Here is a 25,953-nt window from a genome sequence, read left to right as displayed (position 1 = left end):
ACCAGAGGGTGCTTGAGGATAATGTGAGGCCATCTGTCGGAAAGTTGAAGCTCAACCGAAGGTGGACCTTGCAACATGACAATGACCCTAAACATACCAGTAAATCCACCAAGGAATGGCTGAAAAGAAAGAAATGGAGGGTTCTGGAATGGCCAAGTCAAAGCCCGGATCTAAATCCCATCGAGATGTTGTGGGTGGATTGAAACGAGCTGTGCATGCAAGAAACCCCTCAAACATCGCACAGCTGAAAGAATTCTGCACGGAGGAGTGGGCAAAAATTTCTCCCAGTCGATGTCAGAGACTGCTAGACAGTTATAAGAAACGCCTACTTGGGGTTGTTTCTGCCAAAGGGGGCAATACCACCTATTAGAGCCAAGGGTGTACTTACTTTTTCCACATGCGAAATTTGCATTTATGTTTATTTAAATTATACAATGGACTACAAAATGTAAATGTTTCATGATATTTGTTATATTATATCACCTTCATCTATCAATATTGTTGAAATGAAGATCAAATAGCTGTATGTTGAAATATGTTGAAAAAGGCAAAACTTTACATGGGGTGTACTTACATTTTCACGTGACTGTACGTATGTACGAAGCGAATCGCTTAACGCCACTTTTTGCTTTGCGAGCACAGAGTAATTAAATAATTCTCGTATCCGTATCCGGATTCGGATCTTCGCCAAAATCGAATCAATTCTTCCGTGTCACACACCCAACCTGTCCAGCCAGTTTTGTCACAACTCGTCCACAACTTTTCGAAATATCACGCTGTATATCATTTTCAGCCAAGACCCATGATTTACGTGTTTTGATGACAAATGGTGACCCGCTTATTGCGAGGGAAATATCCGATCCACGTGGAGCCGTTAAAAACGCATTTCCCATTTTAAATATGCTTCGTTTACAGAGCAGTGAATGCTGACCGGTGATGGTCCGAGTCAGCGATTTATAAATGGGAAAACAGATCGGGGTTCTTAAAACCCCAAAGGAAACCACAGAGAAATAAAGAGAGTAACATTAACGCTGCAGGACTGCAATCCCCGGTCATGTGTTGGTCAGTTTGTGTGTGCGGAAACACTCTCCCATCCTTTGTGGGCAGCACAAGGTAATACCGAGCAGGACTCATTTCCGCCGCGGAAGACAGCACCAGTTTGTTAGGGAGGTTGAAGGATGGAAAGAGTGGGACGAGTGATGGATGGGGAAGACGGACGAGGTGATAGATGTTGCTTGGTGCGACGACCGTTGTGAAAGATGTGCAGCACGTGGTACCTGAAAATGGTCCAGGTATCAGTCCGACCGCATGAGGTGAAAATGACATTGAAAAATATGATGGTGAAATGTAATATTAAATTACAGTGGAAGATTTTGTTCGATGGTACCCCAAGGAAGGTCGTTATCTCCACTTCTTCTTTAACGGCCCTGTAGTTATTCCGATGTTATACTACGGTTGGCTGGGGAACGTTTCTGGGTCAAGCCTTTCACGAATCTGTTGATCAGGCCTGACGTTCGGCTGAGGGTGACAGGAATTTGTAATTTGTTCATGTTGTTGGTGATAATTTGCCTCCTCTTTGGAAAAGACACAGTGAGGTGCTTAACCTCCACTAACATCCACTGCTGGCAGACGGATCCTCCTGCTTAACATCTTTCTGATGGGCAATGCAGATATTGATGTATGTATCACCCATAGATGCACAACACCTGTGCGGCAGTTTATAGCTGGGTAGACATTCGAATCCATGCTCGACAACTCAGAGGTTAGTGCACATACCTTTAAGTCTAAGCTGTTCTGCCAGGCCAAGGTAGGTATGGTCAGCCAGCCGAAGGCATCATTGTACCTGCCAGCCTTCCAAGACCTGCCAGCCCAAGGTAGCACAAGGTAGCACGTAATCCCATAGTAAAGGTAGGACTGTATAATTACAGCATGGGCCGTGGACATGTAGGAGAAAACTCGATGTACTTTAGTCGGGAAATTGTACCTTAAGATTGTTTATGTGTCTTCAGAAGATGGGTGAAGCAGTGATAATTAGTTAGGGATTAAGGTTACTTTTCCCCAATACGTGGCATTCCCTCTGTGATTATCCCTAACGTTTTACATTTACAAGGCCGGCCATGAAAACCCCCATTAAACAACATTTACAACCAGCGCCGGCCCCATGATTACTCACGGCAACTAAGCTCCGCCCACAGGAACACTTACGGCAAAAGGCCACGCCCCCAGAGTGGTACGATGGGCGTGGAAGAAAGAGCCGGCAGGCCACACCCCTGAAAGTCGCGATTGGCCGTGGGGGCCGGGGGTGATGACAAAGCAAGAAGCTTCTCGAGACGTTGGTGAAGAAGTCGATCGCTCTCTTTTGGTTTTGAGGAGAAGGCTTGGCCATTTTGTGCGGGCTGTGAGGAGAGGGTTTCTGCTGTGGCGATTGAAAAGGAGTTTCAATTATTGTTGGCTCGCAAGGAAGCTGAAGGCCATGTGTGCTTCCCCGGACGGTGGAGGAGAAAGGATGCCGTCTCGTCTGCTCGACTCACCACCCTTGGCGCCCTCGGCGCCATGTTGTGCGCTCCGGCGCAAGAGAACTGAGCCATCGCCCCACTCTCCACAAAGAGGGCCACTTAAGGCCAAAGCTGAGTGCCGGCTGGCTAAAGGGATTTAATTTCATTATCTTTCCCCTTGTCTGTTGTTTTTTAGTCCATCTGTGGAAGTACCTCAGTTAGAATTTTAGGTTACCTCAACATTTATTTCACCCCTTGCTTTATTTACATTAAATCATGATTGTTGAATTGACGTCCTGTTTACTTGTTTGTGGTTTTGGAATAAAGCCGTGTGCTCTGTTCAAATAAACGCTTCACATTCCTTCTCCCACGCGCGACAAGAATACCGCCATTTTTCGGGCTGCCACCTCGGGAGTAAAACTGTCTCGGCTATTCATCCAAGGCTGGTCTTAACTAGCTACAGACAGGACAATGTTGAACCTGCCAGCCTGCCAAGATCTGCCAGTCTAAGGTAGCATATTGTACCTGCTAGCCTGCCAAGGTCTGCCAGTCTAAGGTAGCATATTGTCGCGTGGACGGCTCTATTAAAACGGAGCACACCACGAATGACCAATTGAGCGTTAACCGGATGCGTGATAAACCAAAGTCGTCTGGCGGATAAAACACGAATGAAGAAGAAAAAATCGACTTACCTGTTCTGGCCGTAACGAATGTCTTCTCCCTGCAAAATAACTCAAACGGAAAACTGTGTTCAGAAATGTACAAAAATAATAAAAGTATTTATTATTGAAGGAAGACCCGATAACAAGGAAAACACGACGCAAAGCTAACCCCTTAAATTGGAGTACTCCGACAGACAGAACACAGATACAAGACAAAGGATAAAGGGACGGGATGAAAGGGATTAATTTTTATGGGTATTCAGATCGGTCCGGCTGGATTGTCTGGCCGACAATACCTCGCCTCTCGCCCTGCGCGGAGAAGCGGGTTTTGGCGGAAAGTCGCAGACTAGTGGTGTGGCCTTGTATGCGCGCACTCCGCCACTCGACGTACCGGCCTCCATCGAGCCCAATGCACAGCAGTCCGGCAGCCTTCCTTCTGTGGTGTGATGGTGGAACGCTTATTGGAATGTCCCAGGTGTGACGATTGCGATCCACTCAGCACTAAAAAACCAATAAACAAGATAACCAATCTCAGCAGTAGAACACAGAGCGCAGGGAGACCAAGATGGAGAGAGTCAGGGAGACTGAGGAAGTCCAAAGCAACGTGAGGGAGATGAAAAGAAGCAGGGACCAATCCTCGCCAAAACCCAGGAGTAGAGAGAGGGAAAATGTCGGACGCACTCCCTTTTTATCATCTCTCCTTGGCCAATCAGCTGGCTCCTTCTTGCCTCTGAGCTTCAGCTGCGCGCCGATTGGCCCTCCCTACCATTGGTGTGATCTCCCATCAAACCCCTCGACCCATCCGTCGTGAGGTGGGCGTGGCCTCAGCCGACCTGAACAATGTTTTGTTGCCATGTTGGCGCAATGCGTGGGCGCTTCCTGCCTGCACTTCCGGTGAATTTTATTGGGGCAATTATTAATTAGGGTAACTAGTGGGCACTGGTGATGGTAAAAACAGTAGGGATAATTACAGAGGTTACACATATTAGGTAGTTGCTAACCTTAATCCCTAGTCTAGTTACCATCCCCCACTCCTCGTAATGGGGACAAATATACAAGCTTAATCCGAACACACGGTCTAAACAGGTCCCTGACTTACTGTACATCGAAGTTGTTCTTTCTACCCACGATCATCGGAGCACCTACCTATGGAGATCTACCTGAATCTATATATCACTACCCCCATAATTCATAACAATATTGTACCTGCTGGCCTGCCAAGGTCTGCCAGCCTAAGGTAGCATTGTACTTGCCAGCCTGCCAAGGTCTGCCAGCCCAATGTAGCATTGTACCTGCCAGCCTGCCAAGGTCTCCCAGCCCAAGGTAGCATTGTACCTGCCAAGGTCTGCTAGTCAAAGGTGGCATTGTACTTGCCAGGGTCTGCTAGCCAAATGTAGCATTGTACCTGCCAGCCTGCCAAGGTCTCCCAGCCCAAGGTACCTGCCAAGGTCTGCTAGTCAAAGGTGGCATTGTACTTGCCAAGGTCTGCTAGCCAAATGTAGCATTGTACCTGCTGAGGTCTGCCAGCCAAATTTAGCATTGTACCTGCCAAGGTCTGCTAGTCAAAGGTGGCATTGTACTTGCCAAGGTCTGCTAGCCAAATGTAGCATTGTACCTGCTGAGGTCTGCCAGCCAAATTTAGCATTGTACCTGCCAAGGTTTGCCAGCCCAAGGTAGCATGCTAAATGGGTCTCCCAGCGCACCAACAGCCTCTCGCCTCAGTCGTTCGCAAGATGGCGACCCCGCAACACAAGGCGTTTTGCGTTTTGCCTTTCAGCAAGACTGAATCCGTAATTGTGGTGCAGCGCATTGTACCTGCCAGTCTGCCAGCCCAAGGTAGCATTGTACCTGCCAAGGTCTGCTAGCCAAAGGTAGCATTGTACTTGCCAAGGTCTGCTAGCCAAAGGTAGCATTGTACCTGCCAGCCTGCCAAGGTTTGACAGCCCAAGGTAGCATTCATTGTACCTGCCAGTCTGCCAGCCCAAGGTAGCATGTACCTGCCAGCCTGCCAGCCCAAGTTAGCATTGTACCTGCCAAGGTCTGCTAGCCAAATGTAGCATTGTACCTGCTGAGGTCTGCTGGCCAAAGGTAGCATTGTACCTGCCGAGGTCTACTAGCCAAATTTAGCATTGTACCTGCTGAGGTCTGCCAGCCAAATTTAGCATTGTACCTGCCAAGGTCTGCTAGCCAAAGATAGCATTGTACCTGCCAAGGTCTGCTAGCCAAATGTAGCATTGTACCTGCTGAGGTCTGCTGGCCAAAGGTAGCATTGTACCTGCTGAGGTCTGCCAGCCAAATTTAGCATTGTACCTGCCGAGGTCTACTAGCCAAATTTAGCATTGTCCCTGCCAAGGTCTGCTGGCCAAAGGTAGCATTACACCTCAGATATGTCATCCTTGCCATGCAAATTACTCCCACGGTGTTATTAAATTATTTACTCGTGACGTTCGGTATTATCTGCACTAATAACAGATTATTTTGATAACCTTGGCGTCTTTTTCTATTTTGAGATTCGCATTCTAAGAACACTTTGAACGCCCCACCTAGCTGTGGGATTGCCATGACCAGGTGTTGCTGAAGAGTGGCCTCATATCAGCCAAACTGTTAAATTAAATATAAAACCAGTTGTGAAACATATTTGAACGTGTCTTTAACTTGATCGTTTTCAATATTTGAATTCAAGATGCTGTATCAGATTGTTGGCCTGATACTAGCTAACAGTTATGCTGCAAGAGGTCAAAGGTTAAATTGAAAAAATGTGGTAAATGAAAAAAATAGTATTCAAAAGATTCAAAAATTGCTCATTGTAATTGTAAAAAAATGTAATTGTGCAAATTTTTAAAAACAAAAGGTTTAATTTTTTGTAATAAGCATTGTGTACCTCCGGCAAATTGGATTACTGTGCAAGGCAGGAGCCTTAACATGCTAAGCTCAGCAAGGAGCATCCCATGGGAAGCTGCAAACAATATAATATGGCATCATGATTACTCCCTGTTGCCATATGAAAGCCCTAGATAATCCAATGTCGTATTTATTACAATTAATGCATTCCTTCAATTGTAAACACATGTGTCCAGGTCAAGAGGATACTTAATATTGACTATGTGTGGGAATACCATCTCTGTGCTGACGTACAGGCTTAGAATTCCAGGAAATCTCGTCCTTAGAGTCCAGTGTGCTTCGGCAACTCCCCCATGTTGTCGGGATTGTAACGATCTGTCGTTTCCTTCTCTGCTTCCAACGTTTCTTTCTTCATTTCTCCTGTCTTTCATTGAAATATCACTTCAGCGACCATTCCTTTCGTTCATCCAACTTTATAGTTATCTGTACAGACCTCAACCAGATAAAAAACTCACAATGATAGGGAAGGAATTTTCGTCACAGGAGGAGGAAAATTGTCCCATTATGTCCATGCTGTTTACTTTATCCATATATAAAACATCAAAGTCATTAGATGTTCCTAACTTAGATTTGCTTAACTCACGCAACAAAATCTTCACCTAAATACACCCACATACACACACCCATACACATGCACATGCACACACACAAACACGCACATGCACACACCCATACGCATGCACACGCACAAACACACAAACACACACACACACACAAACACGCACATGCACACACCCATACGCATGCACATGCACACACAAACAAACACACACATACAAACACGCACATGCACACACCCATACGCATGCACATGCACATACACAAACATGCACATGCACACACCCATACGCATGCGCGCACAAACACACAAACACACACACACACACACACACACACAAACACGCACATGCACACACCGATACGCCTGCACACGCACACACAAACAAACACACACACACAAACAAACACAAACACACACACACAAACAAACACAAACACGCACATGCACACACTGATACGCATGCACATGCACACACAAACAAACACACACATACAAACAAACAAACACACACGCACACACACGCAAACACATATACCACACATGCACACACACACACACACACACACACACCAAACATGAACACACACATACTCACATGCAAACACACACACATACACCAACCATGAACACACACACACAAACACGCTCACACAAACACACACACACACACACACACACACACACACACACACACACACTCACATGCAAACACACACACTCACATGCAAACATACACACACACACACACCGTCCATTTTTAACATTATTATTGCCAAATGATACTACTCTTATTATTGTTGTTAATATAATTTTACTATAATTCACCAAATGTCCGTCCGTCTGTCTGTCTGTCCGTTCCCAGGTACCGCAAAAATGGCTCAACCGACCACAACGATATTTTGGGTGGGTAATCCTGGGACCCCCTGGAGTAAAATAGGCTCTATTGTTTTTCCACGTTTTCCAAGTTTTCCAATTTTCCAATTTTCCAGTTTTTCAAAACACGATGGTATAATATTGTTGCGGATCTCGAGCTGGTCGACGTACTGAGGGAGGATTAAGCCCTTCTCCCCCTCGAGCTTCGAGTCCACGAGGCCACCACCCACTTTACACATGTGGGGGCCTATTGCTGAGCAATTCCAGCCGCCAAACCCGCAGCGAGCACGTGGAAGGGTTTCCGGTCAATTACCCGAGTACCTTCGATACACATGCCGCTGTGAGGACGGGGGCTGAACCTCACATGAGTCACGCTGGTTTGATACACCCGAGCGGTTTGCGTGTCACGTAACTCGTGCCGTTAATTACTAGGAACCCGATCGAGCGGTTTGATCTTGTGCAATGCGAAGCCAATGCTGAAAAGACGTAAACGGCCAAGTTGGAAACAAACATAGGTTTATTAACAAATGTACAATGGTGAGAGAAAAGGGACACAGGAGAGAAAGTTAACCGTTCTTACTATGCGTTACCCAGACAAGGGCCCTCGGACTCACTTGGGGAAAGGGAAGAAGAAGAGGACGCACTCAAAGCACGGCCGCTTGGTGCAGCTCGCCCCGGACGGCTTGTTGGGCGTTTCCCCTTGGTGATGTTCGCGGCAGGGATGTCAGCTTCAGCCGTGCACATACGGGAATCCCCGCAGCGTGTCCCGAAGTCGGCGAGGCAAAAGCGCACGTGCAGGGAGTCCAGGCAACGAGATCGCCGGAGTATAGGGCCACGAGAGAGATCGTCCTGCGAGAGCGTTTCCCAAGAGAGCGAGGGCAAAAGAGAGACCAGAGCCAGGGAGAGCGGGGGCAGCAGAGAGCGGGGGCAGAATGCAGAGAGCTGGGCAGAGCGCTTCTCCCTTCCTCGGGGGTCCGGCGTGGGTCTTATATCCCCCCTGAGCCCAACTAGAATGTTCCACGGGCCTCCACTGGCCGCTGGGAGTGGAGGCCCGTGCTGGCCACTCCCCTTTAGCTCCCATTGGCCGCTGTTGTTGGCCACTCCCCTTTAGCTCCCATTGGCTGTTTTGCTGCTTACCAGCCACGCCCTCCGACTCCTCCCTCGGGCCTCCTCGACTTGTCCTAGGCCCAGAACATGGCATTCCAGGCCCAATGAAGCCTACCCTTACTTACCTGCCTCAACGCATACTAACACTGGGAAGGAGACTATACTTCACATTTAATAAGAAATAACTGGCTAAAGCGAGGCGACATGTTGTGGTGCAATTAACTAAAAGGGGGGGTTGCCTTTATTCTCAAAACCACAGCAATATTTACTGATATGAACAGTGATGTGGCTTTTATATAAATTTTACAAATACTGTTTAGATTTTGATGAGAATTACGAACCTGCAGCGAATCCGGAAGTTGACAGACTACGCAATGCGCGGGTTTGATAATATCCCAATACAACCGTCATTCAATCGTAATATTAAATCGTTAAACGTTAATCGTGTTAATCGTTTTGTTAAAGTATCAATTGATGATTGGAATTGAGTGAATACAATTACGATTTTGAATTTGTAATTGTGTTCACCCAACCGTACGGAACTTCACATCAGGATTTAAATATTTGTTTATTTCACTAATGTTGTTGAAAGTTTATTTTTTGTATTAATGTTATTTCATTTGTGATTGGTGATAATATCACATGTGACATGTATTAGATTAACGAAGACCTCTCTGAAGTATACATTCTGAGTGTGGAATGGTTTATCGGGGTTGTAAGGTACCATACTATTAATTCCGCAGATCATGGATTACATTTAAACTTCAAAATAATGCTAAACATTGCCATTTCTCTGTCCACCTTTATACCCGAGATAAAAATTCAGCGCCGTTTCATCAAACCACAACCCCCACATCAAAGTTCACCATTCAATGTAGAACAATAAAAGAACCATTAATTTCACACGTTTGTCAAGACACTGGAAGGGTCCATTGATTTAATGGCCTCATAACTCGATATCAAATTCCCAAGTACATGTACGAGTCAAGGAATATTGTCCGTTCCCTAACCGCAGTCACCGCGAGTGTCCTCGTCTTCAGAACATTGATCATGATCTGGTTCAACATCATCGTCGGCCATGTTGTCGCAGGTCTGCAACTTACACGTGGCAGTACATTTCAGTCCATTCGCTAGACACTGGCAATCAGGCAGCTTGCATGCTTTTGTGCATTTGCATGACAGGAACTCCAGAATGACATCGGTTGCTAGTGGGCCTGTCTTCCAGCGAATAACTAGGTTACTATCCTCTTCAGTCCACCCATACCCGTCAGCAGGGTTTGGTATGTTTGGATTATTTTCCAGACTTCGATGCCACACAGCGGATTGATAAATTGGCTCTCAAGACATCCATGTTCAGGCAATCTTCACATGGCGGCAGCTGACCGGACTCGATGTCTCCTCTCTTGGTCCTGAACAGCTGATAACGCAGTTCGTTAACCTTGCTGGTATTGGACCCGGCTGTGTACAATCGGCACGTGAAGTCCTGTAGAACTTCGAACAAGCTGTTCGGTACCAGCCAGTCGTCTCCCATTTTGGTGAAAGCCTCCTGGTACTGTGTGCTGTTCTGTACGAGTTTCAGCGCCTTGAGCTTTCCCCGGCCCCCTAAATGCACTAACAGTGTCACACCCAGTGAACGCGTGCAATCCAGGTAGAGCTTTACATACTTTCTCGCCAACTGCTGCAGAAAATTTGCTCACGTCGATGAATCTCTCTCGACTTTTGGTACCACACTTTATGTACATGTTGCAATCGATGTCACTGTTAAGAGCTAGAGAAAGTACAAACACATCGGTGTCTTCTGAAACAATGACCAGAGAGCTGGACTCTGAAACAGCATGTCTTGCGTGTAAAAACATGCGAGTATCTGCTTCTTCCTGTGTAGAATCCAGCGCCTCTACTTCAGTAGAATCATCACATGTTATCTTCAAGCACTTCGTCGCGCACGTGACATACACGATTCGGTCTTCGAAATTTGATCGAAGCTTTGGGCTCTGCCAGTCCTGCGAGATCAATTTGATTAAGTTTGTTTTGCTCTCCGATGAAGACAGAAGCCTCCACTGCTTTATCCTGTGGCCAGAGACAATATTGCTGAAGAGCAGACCTGTTTCGGAGCCGCGATTTACCCTCTCCGCAGTTTTGATAGAATTTGGGGTGTATACATCAAACACCACATCGATACGACGACTTCCTGATCCTATCTGTAATGCCGATAGAAGGAGACCTTCAGACAGCTGTCCAAAAGTGACGTTCTCCCCACGTGCTTTCTGTACCAAGCTCATGCCGTCTATGATGCAGGTGGACGGCCGACGAATTTCCTCAGCTGAAGATGCGTCTTTCTCCAGATGCCTTCCCATGGCCACTTTGTTGGCAACATGTAACCTGGATACAAAAAAACAATGACATAAACGTTCTATCAAATTTAATATTCAAATTTCTGTCCTAAAACAAAGTGACAGCTGAAATTGACGAGTATGACAGCTATAATCAGTAATTATATGAAAATAATGTTATCATGATCCCCCATCTTGGATTGACCTACATTCTGCCACGAAGCTACCAATCTGGCATGGCCATCATAATTTTTTACTATCTAGAAATAGTAAGGAACAAAAAAAACTGAGTGTGGTTAGGCGGGCATCCGCGTTGTGGCTTGCTGCACTTGTTAGGGTTAGGGTCCAGCTTGAGAGTCATCCTTTGCAAGGAGCTCTTTCTGTAGCTCCTGATACCGTGTCCCCGCAATGAGCTGTTCTATTATGCGCTCGTCTGCCTCGGGGGTCTTGAACTTGCATTTGTTCGCTTGCTGGCGGCATCTGAAGATGAAATTGTCCATAGTTTCATCGTCGTCCTGCTTAAATCGCTGTAAGCAGAAACGAGCCACACGGTAGGGGAGAGGCAGGTTAGTTGATACACTTTTCAGTTATGTTGGCCTATAATGAAGACTGTTAGCTCGACAGGATTCATGAATTGTCCAAAAGAAATATCAGGGTCTTGTACACATCTGTGAAGGATGCCAGATCCACTGCATTATCAAACTTGGAATTGTGACTCACAAAAAAACTGTTTGTCAAACATATCATCTGACCTGACCAAGTGGGTTAGTTGATACACCTTGGTAGGTTAGATGATACATTAATTTACATGGTGAATGAGTTAGATGATACATCGATTTACATGGTATTTCTGCCAATGGTAACAAATTAGCATGCACATAATTACAGATACACATCAAACTCTGCTCCATACCATCATTTCTGTATAATATTTGTACTAATGGTATTGTTGTGGATATGAGAATGTTTTTTTATTTTATTGTTGTGGTAAAATGTTGTTGTAAAAGGTTGTTGTAAAATATCACCCCTCCTCCCTCCGTTTGTGGTTGTATAAAGGTCAAAGGGCGTTCCCGTAGTTAGTCCATAAAACATACATGCAGGACACGATATATCTTTTTTGACAGTTATATCCTTATTATGTGTATTAGTGTAAGGCTGTGTCTTCCATTAATTGAAATACTCCATTGCACCAGTGAAAGAGATAGATTCCCTTCATTCCCACTCCCAAAACTTCCATTCCCATTCCCAAAACCTCCCTTCCAATTGCCTTCCGCATTTTGGGCGGTTTTCTTCAACCACCATTGGCCACGAGGTAGGGTTGGGGAAGAAAGGCGTGTCTCCACCTCGTCATAGAGGGGAGGAGTGAGCCAGCCCCACTCGACCAACCATGAGCCAGGGGTTTGGCTAGAGAGGGCGGAGGAAGAGCGATCGGGGAGGTTCGCAAAGGTTGAGGGGCGGGGGCCTATATAACCCAAGGCAGGGCGTGTCCAGAAAGAGATGCGTTTTTACAGAGGAGAGCAGAAGACAGAAAGGCCTGGAGCTGGTCACAAGGAGTTGGTCTGAGTTGGTCTGAGTGCCTGAGGAGGGTCAGTGGTTGCGTTGGTAAGGAGTCGGTGGTCAGTTGGTTGCGGTGAGGAGTCGGTGGTGAGGAGTGAGAGAAACAAGAAAGAGTTGAGGGTTTGGACCAGACGAGTGGGACAAGGCCTGGCAAAGCACGCGACGAAAACAGCAGCCAAAACAGCAGCCAAAACAGCAGCGTGGGGCCTGGCCTGAACGGCGGCTGCTAAACGCGCCGGTTGTGCTGCGGGACCCCCTTGGACCTCCCTCTCCCTCCAGCCATCCACATCCTGCCATTCCTGCAATTCCCCGCGTGAGTCAGTGTCTTTTGTTTGTTCTGTCCTGGGTTAATTAAGTCTGTAGATAAGCTAAAATTTGCACTGTGTCACCTGCGTCTTATGTGTTGTAAATAAAACTTGATTGCTTGCTTTTTGCTTGTGTGTAAATAATAATAAACCCAGTCACTCTTCTGTCCGTCTTCTCGTTTTATTCCTTTTCCTCTTTGCATTCGGTCGTTTTTGTCTTTTCCCTCATTGAGCAGCTGTGGAGCGATACGGCCAAAGTTCGGGTGGAATCGGGTAAGTTTGTTAGGTCGCGGTCACCAACCGCTCGGTCTACAACATCTAACCGCGATCTGTAACAGTATTTTCAGTCAATGAGCACTGTTAATGAAAGCTGTTTGTTTGTTATTTATTCAGTTGTATACCTGCTTTGTATACATCGGTAATGCAAAGTATATCTAACAATAGGGCTAAAGGTTAAGTTAGAGAGAAAAAAAAGATCTGCCAAACAAATCAATCGGCAAGCATCAAATATCAGGAAAGGAACAAGATACACAACTCAGAAGGACACAACTCTTATATTCTAAAGATGTACAGTGGAGGCTATATACAGCTACATATATTATGATGCATGAAGCCCAGTTATAAATGGCTACAGCATTGTCTTGTAAAAATAAATAATGAATGGGTTAGTTGATATAGGTCGATAGAGTTAGTTGATACGCGTATCAACTAACCTACTCAGACTGTATCATCGACCCCATCCATGGGTTTTTTGCAACACATGTTGCCCACATGCTTATGTGTATTATCCTGGAAATCAAAGCAGCGAAGGCTGAAAGCCACTTTCACAATGTATAATCAACCAATGAAAACTCCTGTGAAATCTATGTAGTATTATCACAATAAATGATCTTACCTTTTGTTGGCGTTTTTACTCAGGAGGACACAAATCAGGTTTTTTGGAGAATCACACCCTTTCTTTGTCTGAAACTTCTTGACCTACTTATCAATGATATGTAATGCAACTAGCTAACAACAGAGGGCTGCATTTACACAAGTTTCATTTCTGAGGGCCAGGAGGAAGGTTGTATCAACTGACCTACTGTATTAACTAACCTGCCTCTCCCCTAATTTTCCTGGGGTTTCAGCTCAGCTTCAAAACACTGCCAAATAATCGCTGGCGTCACGGTGTTCGGCCTTGTGCCATCCGCGTTCTCAAGGCCCCACGAACTGAAGCGTTGCAGGCCTTCCTCACCTGATAGGAGAATGTGATCGACTTGTTTGTTACCTGCGACGTCCTTCACAGAAAAGTACAGCTGGGTACGTTTTCTGAATAGCTCTAAGGCTTCACCGAGGTTAGTGCTCGTCCAATCCATGTGCGGCATCATGGGTGCGTCCGCCATTGTGAGCGTGGCTATGAATCCCTCGATGGGGTTCCAATCGGGTTCGTAGGTTCGCCTTTCGCTGCCACCATGTAATAAGATGAATCCAAGTCTCAACTTAGGAGAGGACCAGTTTTAATGAACAGCACAGCAAGCAACATCACTTGGTCTCGTATCTCTCATCCGGTCTCGTATCTCTCATCCGGTCTCGTATCTCTCATCCGGTCTCGTATCTCTCATCCGGTCTCGTATCTCTCATCCGGTCTTGTATCTCTCATTCGGTCTCGTATCTCTCATCCGACCTCCCCAACCTCCGCTCACATTTTCATATGCCAGCCGGCTCCGCTGACGAGCACATGAACCCGAATATATTATACTAGCAGAAGTACCCGGCGTTGCCGGGCGGGGGAGGAGAGGGGAATGGGGGGAGGGGTAAGGGGAGGGGAGGGGAACGGGGAGCAGGGGAGGAGAGGGGGTAGGAGGAGGAGGAAGGGAGGGGAGGGGAGGGAAGGGGGTGGGAATGGGGGGGGGGGAGGGGGAGAAGGGAAAGGGGGGAAGAAAACTGTTGTTCCGATTGACACGAAATTTTACCATAGAAGCTCCTCCACCTGTATAATTTTTTTATTCATAATTATGACGTCATAGGTCACGTGGTACGGACGCCATCTTGGAAAAACGTTACACCTCAAAATCTCCCAAACCGCTCAATGGAAAAAATTGAAACATGGATCCATTGTCAAGTACTCACCATGGGGAATAAGATATGTTGTTGGTGATGTCATCGGTGCCTTAATTATGACGTCATAATTCGACAAGTACAACACTTGATCTGAACAGTATGAATTAAAAAAAAAATCCTCTGCAACTGTTAGTCCGATAGACACGAAATTTTCAGAATATGTGTGGCTCCTGTATAATTTTTTAATGATAATTATAACGTCATAGGTCACGTGGTACAGTCGCCATCTTTTAAAAAATCGAAAAAAGTTGCACCTCTATCTCCAAAACCGCTCCATGGAAAAAATTGAAACATGGCTCATTGTAAAGAACTACATATGGGGAGTAGGTGTTGTTAAAGAAGACGTCATTGGTGCCATAATTATGACGTCATAATTCGACAAGGACAACGCTTAGTCTCATCAGTTTGAAATGTATTGAGCGTGATCTATGCAACAATTATATTGGAGAATATAAATTTATGATGTAATCGCTCACCTGGTCTGGCAGCCATATTGGATCAAACAAAAAACAATGTTCAAAAACAGAAGAGTTGGCTCGCAACACGTTGACTGCGCAGGGTAAGTATTCCATGAATACCATCTAATTTATTTCAGAGGATGAGTTGTTCATTTGTGAAGAAAATTTATAATAAAGTGTTCCACGAAAGGATAAATTTCGCAAACTGTTGTACCAGAAAGTTTAAGTTCATCAATGGAGATCTTGGTGATATTCTTTCGATCTGAGACCCCACTCCTGCATGAACCGAACTTTGATCAGCACGTGTACTCTTTTGGGTCGGACCTACATTCTCAACCCGACAAATGCATCACAGAAGGGATTATGAGTTTACCTTTCCTGGTGTTATTGATACATTCTGCAGTGCTCGCATGTGGGTTATTCCAAAAGAATACCACTCGTCCAATCCTACCTAGAACACCAGGAATCTCATACCAAACGATTATCGACAAAATGCTCCTCTGAGTGACCCCTTACCCTCAACCTTTATCACCATTTCAGTGAAATATCTTTCATGAATCATCAATTCTTCTTCTCTTGTATCCATCACACAGGAAACGGTTCCATCTGTTACTCAGAAGAATGAAGGAGTTTTCAGCTATTTGTACAAGGGAATTCAGAACATCGTTCCGACCTCCTTTCTGAAGGTATGATCGCACATACACATCACTCCACAAACACACACACGATAATCCTGAAGGACATCAATGATACCAGGGCAGACATTCACGACCAACAAAGAGTTCCACACTTTCCAACAGACAAAGGCAACCACATATGTAACCACGCTTCCACCCACACAAATCTATGACTGTTGAGGAAACGAAACACTTTTCAGGCTCTCCAGTTTGAAGGAAGCGGTGTGTGCATTTGATCCGTTACTTCCTTATTGCACCACCAATGGCCACTTAGATCCTGTGCGGTGGTCGTTGCATGCTTCCTGTCAGTTTTCATTGTGTGCATTTGCGACCTGTGTATGTCACTGTGTTACGACGTAACACACTCAAACTTGGCATCCTATCTCATGGTGGTTCAACAGACAATTCATCTCCTGCAATAGAACCTTTGAGCAGCTCAATGTCTGACATTCCACGTTCGGGTGTTGTGAGGACGTTTTTAGGCTAAGAACAGGATTATTTATTTCAGAGGATGAGTTGTTCATTTGTGAAGTAAATTTATAATAAAGTGTTCCAGGAAAGGATAAATTTAGCGAACTGATCTGCCAGAAAGTTAAAGTTCATCAATGGAGATCTTCGTGATATTCTTTCGATCCGAGACCCCACTCCTCCCTGAATCAGACTGTGATCAGCACCTGCACCCTTTTGGGTCGGACCTGCATTCTCAACCTGACAAATGCATCACAGAAGGGATTATGAGTTCACCTTTCCTGGTGTAGTTGATTCATGATACATTGATACATCCTGCCAATCCTCACGTGTGGATGATTCCACGTGAATACCACTCGTCCAATCCTACCCAGAACTCAGGAATCTCATACCAAACGATTATTGACAAAATGCTCCTCAGTGCCCCCTTTCTCTCAGCATTTTTTTTACCTTTATGAGTTTACCCTTCCTGGTGTAGTTGATACATCCTGCCAGTGCTAGTGTGTGGATTATTCCAAAAGAATACCACTCGTCCAATCCTCCCAAGAATACCAGGAATCTCATACCAAACAATTATCGATAAAATGCTCCTCTGAGTGACCCCTTACCCTCAACCTTTATCACCATTTCAGTGAAATATCTTTCATGAATCATCAATTCTTCTTCTCTTGTATCCATCACACAGGAAACTGTTCCATCTGTTCCTCAGAAGAATATAGGAGTTTTCAGCTATTTGTACAATGGAATTCAAAACATCGTTTCGACCTCCTTTCTGAAGGTATGATAGCACACACATCACTCCACAAACACACACAAGACAATCCTGTAGGATACAAATGATACCAGGGCAGACTTGCACGACCAACGGAGTGTGTCCACACTTTCCAACAGACGAGGGCAACTACATACGCATCAACATAGCAATCCACAAAACCTCATATGCAACCACACACCCACCAGAACAAATCTATGACTGTTGAGGAAACAAACACTTTCCAGGGTCTCCAGTTTAAAGGAATCGGAGGGGTCCGTTTCATCTGTTACTTCCTGACTGCACCAATAACGGCCACATTTGGCCTGTTCAGTGGTCGTTGCATGCTTTCTGGAAGTTTTCATTGTGCGCTTTTGTGACCTGTGGATGTCACGATGATATGACATAACACACTCAAACATGGCATGCTCGTATGTCATGGTGTTTCAACAGACAATTCATCTCCTGCAGTGGAACCTTCGAGCAGCTCAAGGTCTGACTCAAGGTCCCCATGACATTTGTACACAGTCTGACATCCCGCGTTTGGATGTTGTGAGGATGTTTTTAGGCAAAGAACAGGATTATTTATTTCAGAGGATGAGTTGTTCATTTGTGAAGTAAATGTATCATTAAGTATTCCACGAAAGGATAAATTTCGCGAACTGTTCTGCCAGAAAGTTGAAGTTCATCACTGGAGGTCTTGGTGATATTCTTTCGATCCGAGACCCTACTCCTCCCTGAAACGGACTGTGATCAGCACTTGTACCCTTTTTGGTCAGACCTGCATTCTCAACCTGACAAATGCATCACAGAAGGGATTATGAGTTCACCTTTGCTGGTGTTGTTGATACATCCTGCCAGTGCTCGCGTATGGACGATTCCAAAATAATCCTACCACTCGTCCAATCCTACCAACAACACCAGGAATCTCATACCAAACGATTATCGATAAAATGCTCCTCTGAGTGACACCTTACCCTCAACCTTTATCACCATTTCAGTGAAATATCTTTCATGAATCATCAATTCTTCTTCTCTTGTATCCATCACACAGGAAACGGTTCCATCTGTTACTCAGAAGAATGAAGGAGTTTTCAGCTATTTGTACAAGGGAATTCAGAACATCGTTCCGACCTCCTTTCTGAAGGTATGATCGCACATACACATCACGCCACAAACACATACATGATAATCCTGAAGGACATCAATGATACCAGGGCAGACATTCACGACCAACAAAGAGGTCCACACTTTCCAACAGACGAAGGCAACCACATATGTAACCACGCTTCCACCCACACAAATCTATGACTGTTGACGAAACGAAACACTTTTCAGGCTCTCCAGTTTTAAGGAAGCGGTGGGTGCATTTGATCCGTTAATTCCTTATTGCACCACCAATGGCCACTTAGAATGGCAGTGGTCGTTGCATGCTTCCTGTCAGTTTTCATTGTGCGTATTTGCGACCTGTGGATGTCACTGCGTTATGACGTAACACACTCAAACTTGGCATCCTATCTCATGGTGGTTCAACAGACAATTCATCTCCTGCAATAAAACCTTTGAGCAGCTCAATGTCTGACATTCCACGTTTGGGTGTTGTGAGGAAGTTTTTAGGCTAAGAACAGGATTATTTATTTCAGAGGATGAGTTGTTCATTTGTGAAGTAAATTTATAATAAAGTGTTCCACGAAAGGATAAATTTAGCGAACTGATCTGCCAGAAAGTTAAAGTTCATGAATGGAGATCTTGGTGATGATTTTTCGATCAAAGACCGGACTCCTCTCTGAACTGGTCCCTCATCAGCACTTGTACCCTTTTGGGTCGGACCTGCATTCTCAACCTGTCCATACCATCAGAGAAGGGATTATGAGTTTACCTTTCCTACTGTTGTTGATACATCCTGCCAGTCCTCACATGTGGATGATTCCAAGAGAATACCACTCGTCCAATCCTACCCAGAACACCAGGAATCTCATACCAAACGGTTATCGACAAAATGCTCTGCCAAGTGCCCCCTTACCCTCAACATCTATCACCATTTCAGTAAAATATATTTGATTAATCATCAATTCTTCTTCTCTTGTGTCCATCACACAGGAAACGGCTCCAGCTGTTCCTCAGAAGATTATAGGGGTTTTCAGCTATTTGTACAATGGAATTCATAACGTCGTTCCGACCTCTTTTCTGAAGGTATGATCACACACACATTACTCCAGAAACACACACACACTTTAATCCCAGAAGATATAAATGATTCCAGGGCAGATATGAACAGCCACCTGAACATGTCCACACTTCATAACAGGCCAGGACAAACACATATGCAACAACATAGCAATCCGCAAAACCACATACGCAACCACGCACCCACCAGAACAAATCTATGACATTTGAGGAAACAAAACACTTTCCAGGGTCTCCAGTTCAAAGGAATCGGAGGGGTCCGTTTCATCTGTTACTTCTTGACTGCACCAACAATGGCCACATTTAGCCTGTACAGTGGTCGTTGCACGCTTTCTGGAAGTTTTCATTGTGCGCTTTTGTGACATGTGGATGTCATTGTGATATGACGTAACACACTCAAATTTGGCACCCTATGTCATGGTGTTTCAACAGACAATTCATCTCCTGCAATAGAACCTTCGAGCAGCTCAATGTCTGACATCCCGCATTTGGGTGTTGTGAGGTCTTTTTAGGCTTTAAAAAAAAAAAAACTACCTTTAGAGGCCATTTTTCCCCGCAAGCGGGGGTTGGCCTTTTTCGGGGACTGTGGTTGTTGTTGTTTTTTGGTCCCCTTTTTGAAGCAATGTTTTACGGCCGGATGCCCTTCCTGCCGTCAACCCTTTTTGTCGCCTTTTTACGACAAACAGGGAATTACCAGTGAACTGGTACTCAATTAGCCAACCTCGGAAGGATGACAGGCTGAGTCAACCCCCCTGGTGTTAATTCAGCGATCGACCAGGATTCGAACCCAGGATCCTAGGATCATAAGCTGGCACCCTAGCCGCTAGCCCAACACCAGGACTTTTAGGCTAAGGCTAAGAACTCTTTTTAGGCTAAGAACAGGATTATTTATTTCAGAGGATGAGTTGTTCATTTGTGAAGTAAATGTATAATAAAGTGTTCCACGAAAGGATAAATTTCGCGAACTGATCTGCCAGAAAGTTAAAGTTTATTCATGGAGATCTTGGTGATGATCTTTCGATCCAAGACCCTACTCCTCCCTGAACCGGACTGTGATCAGCATTCGTACCCTTTTGGGTCGGACCTGCATTCTCAACCTGCAAATGCCTCACAAGTGTTTATGAGTTTACCTTTCCTGGTGTCGTTGATACATCCTGCCAGTACTCACGTGTGGATGATTCCAATATAATACCACTTGTCAAATCCCACCGAGAACTCCAGGAATCGCATACCAAATGATTATCGACAAAATGCTCCTCTGATTTCCCCCTCACCCTCAACATTTATCATCATTTCAATGAAATATCTTTGATTAATTCTCAATTCTTGTTCTTTTGTTTCCCTCACACAGGAAACTGTTCCATCTGTTCCTCAGAAGATTAAAGGGGTTTTCAGCTATTTGTACAATGGCATTTATGTCATCAAGCCGACATCCTTTATGAAGGTATGATCGTACACACCCATCACTCTAGAAACATGCACACTTTAATGCCAGAGGATATCATTTGTACCAGGACAGACATGCACACCCACCTGAGCATGTAGACACTTCATAACAGGCCAGGACAACCACATACGCAACAACATAGCAACTCGCAGAATCACATATGTACTGTTGTGGCCAAAAATATTGGCACCCTTGCACTTCTTTCAAACAATGCACCATTTCTTTCAGATAATTGTTGAACTTTTAAAAATTTTGGTTTCCACAAATGTACGTCTTTGGCTTGCAGTGGAACAAAACAAAAAAGCTGAAGACATTCCTAAATCTTAGCTTATTTCACACAAAAATCCTAAATTGGCCCGGACAATATTATTGGCACATTTTAGAAGTTGTTAGAAATAATTGGATATCAAGCACGTGATTCTCCTTTACTTTGGAATTGAACTCACTTTTGGTGAGTTGCAGGTGCCTGCAATATAAGAATCACTCATTCACCAGTTTGAATGGGGAAAAGGAGTCATTCTGCTGTTTTGTGTCACTGTGTGTACCGCAATGAGCATGGAGAAAAGAAAGAAAACCAGGAAATTGTCTGAGGTAAGTCAGACACACAATTGTACCCAAGCATGGACAATCGCAAGGCTACAAATCCATCTCCAGAGATCTTGATGTTCCTGTGTCCACCGTACGCAATGTTATCAGGAAGTGTAAGGCCCATGGCACTGCAGCCAACCTCCCTGGACGTGGCCACAAGAGAAAGCTTGATCGAAGATTGCAGCGAATGATTGATCGAATTATGGAGAAAGCACCTCAATCAACTGCCAAACAGATTCAAACTGACCTTCAGACACAGATGATATAAATTTCAACACAGTCAGTCAATTAAATCACAACACAGTATGACAATTTCAACTCGCACCATCTGTCGCCAACTCAATGAAATGGGGTTCTATGGTAGGAGACCCAGGAGGACTCCACTGCTGAGAGAGAGACGTAAGAAAGCATGACTGGAGTTTGCCAAAACATACCTGAACAATCCAAAATCCTTCTGGGTGAATGTCCTATGGACAAATGAGACCAAATAAGAGCTTTTTTGTAAAGCATGTCATCTCTATGTTTACAGAAAACAAAATGAATCATTCAAAGAAAAGAACACCTTCCCTGCAGTCAAACATGGAGGAGGTTCAGTGATGTTTTGGGGTTGCTGTGCTGCCTCTGGCACTGGGTGCCTTGAATGTGTGCATGGCATCATGAAATCAGGAGATCCCCAAGGCATTTTGGAGCGCAATGTTCAACCCAGTGCCAGAAAGCTGGGTCTCTGGAGTGGAAGCCGACCTCAGAAGGATGACAGGCTGAGTCAACCCCCCTGGTGTTAATTCAGCGATCGACCAGGATTCGAACGGTTGTCATGTTGCGGTTGTCATGGTTGTCATGTCATGGGTGTTGCATGCACGGTTGTCATGTTGTCATGTCCTCGCAAGGACAAGTTGTCACGGTTGTCATGGGTGTTGCAGCAGGACATTGACCCCAAACACACTTCAAAAAGCACCCACGAATGGTTCAAGACAAAACGCTGGACTGTTCTGAAGTGGCCAGCATTTAGTCCAGATATAAATCCCATTGAACACCTGTGGGGAGATCTGAAAACAGCAGTTGGGAGAAGGCACCTTTCAAATCTGGGAAAACCGAAGCAGTTTGCTCAAGAAGAGTGGGTCAAACTACCAGTAGAGAGGTGTAGGAAGCTAATTCATGGCGAAAGGAAGCACTTGACTGCAGTTATTTTGTCCAAAGGCTGTGCTACCAAATATTAAGTCAAGGGTGTCAATAATTTTATCAACAGCATTTCTTTTTATTTTATGATTTAAATGAAATGAAAAACAAAGGTTCTGTAAAATTAACAGTGAAATAGAGAATTGTGGAGGCCAAATACTTTTGTCAATTTCAACTTAGTTTTCGAGAAAATTGTGAGTTATTTGAAAAAAGTGCAAGAAGGGTGCCAATATTTTTGGCTTCGGCTGTATCCTCACACCATTCAGAACATATCCGTGACTGATGAGGGATCACTGATCATTTGTGGTCACTTTGGTAAAATATCTTTCGTAAATTCTCAATTATTGTTTTCTTCTGTCCATCACACAGACGGTTGTGTCTGTGGAGCCCCATGACATTTCCAGGTCTTTGTTTGAAACAATTTGTAACATCGTTCCGACCTCCTTTCTGAAGGTATGTTCACATATATGTCACTCCAGAAAAACACACACACGCTTTATTCCCGGGGAATATAAATTATACCAGGGCAGACATGCACGTCCAACAAAGTGTGTCCACACTTTCAACAGATAAGGGCAACCACATATGTAACCACGCTTCCACCCACACAAATGTATGACTGTTGGGGAAATGAAACACTTTCAGGCTCTCCAATTCAAAGGAATCAGAGGGGTCTGTTTGATCCGTTACTTCTTCACTGCACCACCAATTCTCCCACCACTTCGGTCTTGTGCGGTGTTCATTGCACGCTTCCTCAAAGTTTTCAGTGTGCGCATTTGTGACCAGTGGAGGTCACGGCGTTATGATGTAACACACTCAAACTTGGCATTCTATATATCTCAAGGTGGTTAAACAGACGGTTCGTCTCATTTGGTGGAACGTTCGAGCAGCGCACGGTCTGTTTGGGTGTTGTGAGGACTCCATCTCCATCCCGAGCTTGGGTGTTGTGAAAACGTTTTTAGGCTAAGAACATATTTGTATATCTCAGAGGGTGAGTTGTTCATTTCTGAAGTAAATTTACAATAAAATGTTCAAATAAAGGTTAACTTTATTGATCCGATCTGCCAGAAACTCAATTTTAACTAATTGAGATTTTGGTGATGATTTTTCGATCCAAAACCCCACTCCCTCAACGAGACTGTTATCAGCACTTGTACCCTTTTGGGTCGGACCTGCATTCTCAACCTGACAAATGCATCACAGAAGGGATTATGAGTTTACCCATCTTGGTGTTGTTGATACATCCTGCCAGTGCTCACATGTGGATGATTCCAATAAAATATCACTCGTCCAATCCTACCCAGAACACCACTAATCTCATACCAAACGAATATTGACAAAATGTTCCTCTGAGTGCCCCCTCATCCTCAACACTGGTCACCATTTCAGTGAAATATCTTTGATTAACTCTCAATTCTTGTTCTCTTGTGTCCATCACACAAGAAACTGTTCCATCTGTTCCTCAGAAGATTAAAGGGGTTTTCAGCAATTTGTATAATAGCATTTATAACATCGTTCCGACCTCCTTTCTGAAGGTATGATCACACACACACTTTAATCCCAGAGGATATAAATACCACCATGACATACATGCAAGCCAACTGAACATGTACACACTTCATAACAGGCCAGGGCAACCACATATGCAGTAACATAGCACCTCGCAGAACCACATCCGCAACCACACACACCATGCAGAACATATCCATGACTGTTGAGAGATAACTGATCATCTGTGGCCACTTTGGTGAAATATCTCATTAATTCTCAATTATTGTTTTCTTCTGTCCATCACACATGTTTTCATGTCCATTTTCATGTCTCTCAGAAGCCCAAAGGTGACATCCTTCTGACCTCCTTTCTGAAGGTATGATCGCAAACACATCACTCAAGAAACACACGCTTTAATCCCAGAGGATACAAATGATACCAGGACAGATCCGCACATCAAACCAAGTGTGTCGACACTTTGTAACATGCCAGTAACATGCCAGGACATGTCATTTGTAACATGTCTCCCACTGTTGGGAAAAGTAAACTCTTTCCTTGCTCTCCAGTGTAAAGGATCCAGAGGGGTCTGTTTGTTCTGACCCTTCTGGACTGAACCACCATTGGCCATTTTGGTTCTGTGTGGTGGTTGTTGTGTGTTTCCGGGAAGTTTTTGTTGTCCACATTTACCACAAGTGTACGTCGTGGCGTCCTGACTTAACACACTCAAACATGGCGTCCTAGCTCAAGACGGTTGAACACACGGTTAGTTTCCTGCAGTAGAACCATCAAGCAACTCATGGGCCGAAATTACACGTGTGGGTTTTGCGAGATTGTGTGATGTCTAGAACAGGTTTACTTATTTCATTGGATGAGTTGTTCATTTATGAAGTAAATTAAAATTAAAATGTTCCTCCAGAGGTTAAATTTAGCGATCTGATCTGCCCGAAATTTATGGAGATCTTGGTGATAAACATTAGATCCAAGACCAGACTCGTCCCCGGGGTGGTCCCTCATCATCCCTTGTACCATTTAGGGTCAAACCTGCATTCTCAACCTCTTATAACGAAACAGAAGTAAAGCAGCAGAGGTTGGGAGTGCAGAGCACAATGTAAAAGATACAGGTGATGTGATGAAGATGGCTAATGGACATCAAAAGGCAAATTCGGAAAAGTATCACCGCTCAAAAAACGCTTGAGCGAATGTAGAAAAATAAATGTTTCTCCGGCTTGGGAGAGGATGTTTGGTGGAGCATCTTACAGACCTCATTTGCTCCTTGTGGACCCTACTTGTTCCTCAGGATCCCCATCATTTTGACTCGTTTTGGTGAGTATAGCATTAAATCACTATGACTGGTGTTGTCCAGCTTGGATTTAAGTCACCGTGACCAGTTTTGCTTCGTTTGGGTTGAAATCACGTGAACGAAAATGGACAGTTTTTGTTGAAATCACTTTGACCAGTATGGGTTAGTTTGGGTTGAAATGACGATTACGAGTATTGGTAAGTTTGGGTTAAAATCACTTTGACAGGTGTTATTAATTATAATAACTAGAACTTCCACTTTATAACTGTTGGTAGTGATGGTCGGGTGCAAAGACGTCCCACTTTGATCAGACACGTGACCAATGAAGTCCTCTTTAAAAAAAAAAAAACTATTCAGAATTGGGTATTAAAAATGAAATTTAAAGGAATTCAAACAATACTCAGATTCAAAATATATTTTAATAATGGCTGCCAGAAATGCAACCGAAGATGTTTGAATTACCAAACTGTATTCCAAAATACTCGTTAATCATGTGTGTGAAGTTTCACATCGTTCTT

This window comes from Myxine glutinosa, chromosome 3 (genome assembly GCF_964187855.1).
Source record: "Myxine glutinosa chromosome 3, kmMyxGlut1.1, whole genome shotgun sequence".
Taxonomy (NCBI): domain Eukaryota; kingdom Metazoa; phylum Chordata; class Myxini; order Myxiniformes; family Myxinidae; genus Myxine; species Myxine glutinosa.
Note: the sequence above shows the minus strand (reverse complement) of the source record.